This window comes from Penaeus vannamei, chromosome 15 (assembly GCF_042767895.1).
Source record: "Penaeus vannamei isolate JL-2024 chromosome 15, ASM4276789v1, whole genome shotgun sequence".
NCBI classification, from domain to species: domain Eukaryota; kingdom Metazoa; phylum Arthropoda; class Malacostraca; order Decapoda; family Penaeidae; genus Penaeus; species Penaeus vannamei.
The window spans coordinates 40,090,343-40,097,842 of NC_091563.1; positions in this window are offsets into that span (position 1 = coordinate 40,090,343).

Consider the following 7,500-nt stretch of genomic DNA (forward strand, 5'->3'; position numbering starts at 1 on the left):
CCCTGCCTTCCCTTCACCTTCTACCTGTTCCCGGGCTTAGAACTTGTTCCCAGGGTAGAGATAGATGTAAATTGTTTTGAAGTGGAAGCTGGATATGATTTCTTCTCTTTTTTTTGTACTTGAGTGGGAAGGGAATCGTTTTTTTAAATTTATTTATTTATCTCTCGTGTTTGTTTGTTGCGCGATCCTGTTCTTTCTCGTGTTTGTTTGTTACGTATGTTTGTTAGTATCGCCTCTTTGGGATTTGTTTTGCTAATATATACACGGTTTATCCATTCTGTCGTTATGTAATACCGTTGCATTATTTGGTGTGTTGGTATTCTATACATGGTATATTACACACATGTGTCATTATACATAAAAAGCTTTACAAATACCACTATATACATATATATATACATATATATATATATATATATATATATATATATATATATATATATATATATATATATATATATATAAGGAGAGATTAAAACTACATACAAATCTTGCCTTAGTCGCATACTTAGCAACATGCACGCGAGAACTGACACAAATATACACACACACATACACTTATGTGGATGTATGGGTATAATTTAATACGTATTATTACTATCATTATTATCATTAGTACTACTGCTGATGCTAATGTCATTACTGGAATAGTTATCGTTATCACTAGCAGAAGCATTATCATAATCATCATTATCATTATTATTCATGTTATTATTATCATTGTTATTATTATTACTATTTTTGGTGTTGTATGTATGTTTGTATGTTTCTCTCTCTCTCTCTCTCTCTCTCTCTCTCTCTCTCTCTCTCTCTCTCTCTCTCTCTCTCTCTCTCTCTCTCTCTCTCTCTCTCTCTCTCTCTCTCTCTCTCTCTCTCTCTCTCTCTCTCTCTCTCTCTCTCTCTCTCTCTCTCTTTTCACTAGAATCAATTAATAGATAAGTCCATGGTGACTGAAACAATGTTAATGATAATAATCGTTATGACGTAATGATGATAATGATAGCACCAATAACAATAATGATAATGATAATGAGAGTAATAATGATAACAATAATAATAATAATAATAATAATGTTAGTGATAATAATGATAATGATAATAATAATAATAATGTTAGTGATAATGATAATAATAATAATAAAAATGATAATGAAAATGATAATAATAATAATAATGATAATAATAATAATGATTATAATAATGATAATAATAATAATGATAATTATAATAACAATGATGGTGATGATATCTAAGATAGTTACAATAGTGATAGTAATAATGATAATACTGACAACAGTAATGATAATGATGATAATAATTATAGTGATAGCAAGAACAACAAGAATAACTATAACAACAAAAATTGATAGAACAGCAACAATGAAATCAACAACACCAACAGCAATAATGATAATAATAGTGATGATAGTGGTAATAATAATAATGGTCATGATAAATATAAGAACAATGAAAAGAAAATGACAATGATAATGATAAATATAATAATGAAAAGAAAAAGGATAATAATGATAATGGCAGTGATGATAAAGATGATGATAATGATAATAGTATTGATAATGATGATAATGGTGATAATAATAGTAATGGTAATCATAATAATAACAATAATCACAGTAATAATAATAATGATAATAACAATAATCATAGTAATAATAATGATAATAACAATACTGATGATAATAGTGATAATAATAATAATGATAATCATAACAATTTTGTGATAATAAAACGATAATGATGATAACAACAACAAGGGTAATAACAACAATAACAATAATGATAATCATAATGAAAATAATAATAATAATAATAACAATAATAATAATAGTAATAATAAAATAACAATAACAACAGCAACAATAATAGTAATAACATAACAACAACAATAACAACAATAACAGTAATAACATAACAACAATAACAACAATAGTAATAACATACAAACAACAATAAAAACAACAATAATAACAATATAACATCTATCGGGGGCCGCCAATGTCAAACGAAGCACCAAATCACCTGCCATATAAACCACACAGAACCACATACTACAAACACACATCGAATATTTATGGTGGCAGCGGCATGGGAGTCGGGGAAGTTTGTGTTGTATGTTGTAACTGATGACTACCCTGTCCGTGTGGCCTATTTTATAAAGTTTGTTCGTTATATAGTGATGGGGGATGTATTGGGCTTCTGTGAGTGGTTGGTTAATGTTTTTTGTGTTGTGTGTATTTTTTTGTGTATTTTGGTTTTGTTTTGTATTTGAAATGATAAAGAGGAATAATAAAATTGACGGCATTGGTGTTAATTATCACCTTTGAGCGAATGTTAAAAATAAAAAAAATAAGATGTGTCCCATTTCGACCAAAGATGATAATGCTTGTAAAAGGGTTCAGGAGTTTGTATATATATATATATATATATATATATATATTTTTTTTTTTATGTAATTATCATACAAAAGGTCTGATTATGAAATATGAATGAATATACTTGGTGTGAATGAATTGGTAGAACATGGGCGTCGTAACATAACTAATCAGGCTCATAACAATGGAAAAATAACGTTCATGAATAAATGGAACAATATGGTTATGGTAAGTTGTAGTGTGGTTGTTATTGACTGAATAGGAGACATAATATAATAAAAACAATAACAACAAAACAGAGAACCACAAAACAAAGATAATTAGCGTGTTTACAACTATTAACAACCGAATATTCAATTGAACAACGGGGTATCTTGCCGTACAATAAAGAAATTAAACTGGATGAACTAATTTTACCATAATTTGTAAGAAGGGAAATAATTTATTACGAGAAGTGGTGAAAGGAATCTTGTTCAACGAGGATGAAAATACAAGAAAAAAGGAAGAAAATAGAGCAAAGAGAAGAAATTGGTTGGAGGATAATATGATATTTAAGAGTTTGAAAAAAGGGTTAAGAATGAGGATTTAGATGTGGCTGAAAAAAAATGTATTATGAATAAACAAACAAACAGGTTGATTGTCACTGCTCTGGATTAGACACTGAAGATAAATTGGATTCAGTGTATCGATAAAGAAAACATGTCAGCGAAATACATACGTTTTGCTCGAAAAGAAAGAAAGAAAGAAAGAAGAGGAGGAGGAAGAAGAAATAATAATAAGAAGAAAAAGAAGAAGGAGAAGTAAAAGAAGAAGAGGCTGACGAAGAAGAAGGGAAGAAGAAGAAGAAAGGGAAGAAGCGGAAAAAGAAGAAGAAAAATAAAAAAAGAAAGAAAAAGAAAGGGAAGAAGAAGGAGAAGAAAAAGAAAAGAAAAAGAAAAAGAAAAAGAGTTTGAAGACGAAGAGGAAGAAGAAAGGGAAGAAGAAAAGGAAAAGAAGTATATAAGATGAAGAGGAATAAGAAAACAAATGACAAAATTCCCCCCCCCCCAAAAAAAAAAAAAAAAAAAAAACATCCCTGTGACATACATAATTTTGGATGTAAAGTCATGACAACAATTATGATAATGATGTTAACTATTATAACAACAACAAAAGTAATGAGATATGATAATAGCAATAGTGATAGTAATAACAATAATAATAATAAAAACATCAATAATAATAATGCTAGTATTAATAATAATGATGATGACAACACTACCAACAACAGTATCTACAACATTGATATTAATAAGTAATATGATAATGATGAAGGTAAAAATAAAATTCATGATAATAGCGATGATGAAAATAGTAATGTTGATAATTTTGCCGATGAAGATACTAGTACTTTTACTTTCAATATTGATAATGGTTATGATGAGAAGGAAGACTATTACTAGAACTGCTGCTGATACTGACAACCAGAATAACAACAGTAACAACCACAACAAGGATGATAGAACCAAGAACAACAAGAATAACAGCAACAACAGTAAAAACAGCAAGAATGATAATAGCAACAACGCCCACAAGAATAACAATAACAATAACCACAACAAAAAGAATAACATGAATAGCAACAATAACATCAACAAAAACATCAAGAATTATAACATCAACAACCACAACAAGAATAACAACAGCAAGAATAACAACTAGAATAACAACTAGAATAACAAGAATAACAACAGCAAGAAGAACAACAAGAATAACAACTAGAATAACAACAATAACAAGAATAACAACACCCACAACAACAACAATAACAACAAAAATAAAACAGCAACGACCACAGCAACAATAAAAACAACCCAAAATACCTCTTCCCTTGTTATCCAACCACCGATCCAATTAAACCCGCTGACACCCTCTCGCGAACAAGGCAATTTGCAATCACGGAAAGCATATCTCCCCCTCCTCCCCCTCCCCCCTCCCCCCCTCCCCCCCACCCACTCACACCGTGCTTGCGGAGAAGAGACAAGTCATAAAGAAAGTCGCTCGAAAAAAAAAAACAAAAAAACTCGGTATTAGGGAGAATTGAAGCGTGGAGAGAGAGAAGCGCCATCGGGGACCCAACATAACAAGCGGGTTTTGTTGTTTAGTGTGCGAGTGTTAAATTGCGTGGCTGGCTCAAAGTATCGTCATAAGGGACTTTTTTTCTCATCACTTCCCCTTGTTATTTTTGTTTTTGTTTTTTTTGTTAAGGCACGGATATTGGCCTGCAAAGTATAGCTATGATGTGAAACTGTAATATAGTGGAATTGCTTGCTGAAGTCGGAGAGAGGGAGAGAATGGCGGAGGAGGAGGAGGGATAGGAGAAGGAGGAGGAGGGAAAGGGAGAGAGGGAGAAGGGGAGGAAGAGGGGGAGGGAGGGGAGGGGGAGGAGAAGGGAGAGGGAGAGGGAGAGGAAGAAGAGGCGGGGAGGATGAGGCATAGGGAGAGGGAGAGGGAGGAGGGGGGGAAAGGGAGAGGGAGAGGAAGATGAGAGGGAGGAAGGGAAGGAGGGAGAAGAGGGGCAAGGGAAGGGAAAGGAGGAGGAGGAAGAAGGGGAGGAGGAGAGGAGAGGGGGAAGGGAAGGGGATGAGGATGATGGGGAGGAGGAGGAGGGGAGGTTGCGGAGGAGGGAGTGGGAGGGAGAGGGAGAAGGGGAGGTAGAAGGAGAGGAGGAGAGGACAGGGGATGGGAAAGGGGAGGTTGCAGGAGGGAGGGAGTGGGAGTGGGAGAGGGAGAAGGAGACGAGGAGAGGACAGGCGATGGGAAGGGGGAGGAGGAGGAGGGAGAAGAGGAAGAAGCAGAAAATGAGGAAAAATAAGAAGGAAAAGAAGAAAAAAAAGGAAAAGAAGAAAACATAATAGCGATAATAAAAAATAAACTAAAAATAAAAAGCATAAAGTAGTAGAAGGAAGGTATCCACACGACCTGCCTTTCACTTATCAAAATACTTCTCCAGACTTCTCTCTTCGCCACACGTCCAGCAGTCGTACATGTAAACCTTACGAACAAGCACCCTATGACCTTTAAAAATGGCGCCTCTATAGCAACAAAAACAGGCTCGGTGGAGGAAGGATGAGAGTGAGATGGAACGGAAAGGCAGATTCCAGGGTCACGCCAGGTCAGGAGACGTCCCAAACCGGTAAGATAATGGGCGGGTGTTGGGGCATCTTTATGTAGGAGACGAGAGGAGAGGAGAGGAGAGGAGAGGAGAGCCAAGGATGCGAGAGGAGGAGGGAGGAGGGAGGAAGGAAGGGGAGGAGGTGTCCGCTGACCGCCGTAGATAAATTTTGAGAGAGGTTTTTGCCCCAAGTTCTCGATAACTGGTGTGATAAAGGCGCTTATGGCAAAACAGGTGAATGTGGTATCTCTTTCTACTACGGTTCTGTGTTCCCATTTTATTTATCAATTTTTTTGCCTCATACACGCTCTTCCTATCTTTATCTTTGCTTCACGGAGCTGACATGTCTCATACACACTCTTCTTATCTTTGGTTCACGGAGCTGACATGTCTCATACACGCTCTTCTTATCTTTGGTTCACGGAGCTGACATGTCTCATGCACACTCTTCTTATCTTTGCTTCACGGAGCTATGTCTCATACACACTCTTCTTATCTTTGGTTCACGGAGCTGACATGTCTCGGGTTTAGCATCGCCACGACTACGAGAGATCCAGGACAAAGATCTCTCCTTTGGGATCTCATTCAAAGCTTTCCGACTCTTTACAAAACACGAACACCAGCTGTCACCACGGAAACCAAACCCGTTACACCAGTGAATCAATTTTCAGTCGACGAACGGTTCCCAGAATTCATGCACATGACGAAATCATCTCTTAAAAAAAAAAATAGGAGACTTTCATAACTGGAAACGACATAATAGTAATCCATTGCTATTACGCTATGCACGAGGCTCTTGCTTGGCTAGTTCTGAAAACACGGCCCGAAATTGGACGCTCGGTGACGGTGACGGTGGCGCGGTGACGGTGACGGTGACAGTGACGCGGTGACGGTGACGGTGAAGGTGCCGCGGTGACGGTGACGGTGAAGGTGGTGGGGTGGGGTGGGGGTGGTGAAGGTGACGCGGTGACGGTGACGGTGAAGGTGACGCGGTGACGGTGACGGTGACGGTGAAGGTGACGCGGTGACGGTGAAGGTGACGCGGTGAAGGTGACGGTGAAGGTGACGCGGTGACGGTGACGGTGACGGTGACGGTGACGCAACGGCCAGCTACGGAATTGGCGACGTTTCCACGCACGGGAAAGCGCTGGTTTCTCATATCTCCGGGTCTTTTAATCGCCAACGGATATATATCTATAGTTAATTATATCTAATGATAATGTTCGTCAGACAGTGGAAGTGAATTATCAGATGGAATTGACTATCACATGAACCACAGTTCATTAAAAATCAAAATTAGAATTCATATCCGCTTGTAAATGTATAGGAGAGTTTTATGATAATCAAAATGTATGTAAATATCCACGTAAGTCCTTATGAATACTTGAATACCCTGGTACATACATCAACGGTGCCGCTACTTGTTAAAGAGTAAAAAAAAAAAACAATTTTCACAAAACGATTAGCGCAATTTAGCAATTAGGAAGTCAGAAAACACCGTCTGTAATTCAGGCCTGTTGCTTAATTATAGCCAAAGTAATATCATCTTTCTCCACTGCAGACGCTACTTCTTTTTTCTCTCTCTCCTTCGAAAGACGCCCAATTCAAGGTTATTTCGCTCTCCTCTCCAGCGGCAGGAGCTTGGTACACATCGCACAGGGCAGGAGAGGAATTCCCAAAATGACAGAGAGAGCCGGGCCAAACCTACATACCTGCATCAAGTATTAAGTATTTTATCCTCGCGGTCGCTCAAGTATTTTAACCTCGCGGTCGCTCAAGATCAGGGTTTTGGCGGGAAAGACAGCCAGCGCCCTCTCAAATTGCCGTTTTCTATCGGGCCCTGAAGATAAAACAGAACACACGAAGGTACATTCTCTTTAACGCTTGGTTTGCCGGACTTTATCACACTGCAATGCGAAAAAGGTCAACAGCTGTTAAACGCGCAGGAAAAAA